This window comes from Pygoscelis adeliae, unplaced genomic scaffold, assembly GCF_000699105.1.
Source record: "Pygoscelis adeliae isolate BGI_AS28 unplaced genomic scaffold, ASM69910v1 Scaffold85, whole genome shotgun sequence".
Taxonomy (NCBI): Eukaryota; Metazoa; Chordata; class Aves; order Sphenisciformes; family Spheniscidae; genus Pygoscelis; species Pygoscelis adeliae.
Genome location: NW_008824900.1, coordinates 403,305 through 404,255, shown reverse-complemented (window position 1 = coordinate 404,255; position 951 = coordinate 403,305).

The following is a 951-nucleotide window of genomic DNA, read 5'->3' as shown; positions in this document are numbered from 1 at the left end:
CTGAAGGCCAACCTGCAACAAGACAAGGTGTAATGATGGCAGGACTATTCGAGAAGATCCTGCACCCCCTCCAAACAAAACAGGGGGACCTAGCTCCCTCCATCACACAGCCCTGAGGATGTCACAGCCAGCAAGTCATCGGACACACGCAGAACTCGAGTCTCTGAATGAAAAGGCTACGCTACACCTGTACCCGAGAGGGAACCCAAACGGCCGCTCTGCAAAGCCTTTAGCCTGCCTGGAAAAGCCCAAGCAGAACAGAAACTTAGAAAAATCTGTAAGCGAATGGATGCTGTAGGAGAAAAGAGCACCTGAATTTCCCTGATGACTCGTTTTGTGAGAAGAACGAATAAAACTCTTTAAACAAGTCAAACCAGGCCAATCTCAAAAACCAGTCTAAGACAAGGTGAGTCACGGGCTCATCCCAACTTCACAAAAGCGGCACTGCTGACAACTCTCTAACTTTTCATATCGTCCCCCTTTGGAAAACAAATACCCATGTAGGCCACGTCGGTCCAACGGCTCCTAGGCGAGAACCACTACCATTTTAAGGAGTTAAAGAAGGTTGTGACGTGGGAATTTTTCCATCCTATATTCCACCAGATCTGATTTTCCTCCCGCGTCGCCTCCGAACTCCGCCGTCGCTTCCTCTTAACCAGGAGGAGATGCCCCGCTTGCCGCAGACCGACGACTTGCTGCGGTCACGTTTCCAGAGCGGAGAGGCGAAGCCTCGCTCACCTACCACGTCCAAAGGGCAGCGACCGAGCCGGGCGGCCGCGGACACCGACAGAGGGACGGGCGGGCAGGCTACTTAAGCGCTAGATCCAGGGCACAGGGCCCTCCTGCGTCCTCGCACTTCAGCCAAACGGCGCACCGCGACGGCCTTATACCACAGGCTTAGCCCACGAAGATACGTCCGTCGGCTCCCTCCACCAAGGAGGCCCCGAAGCC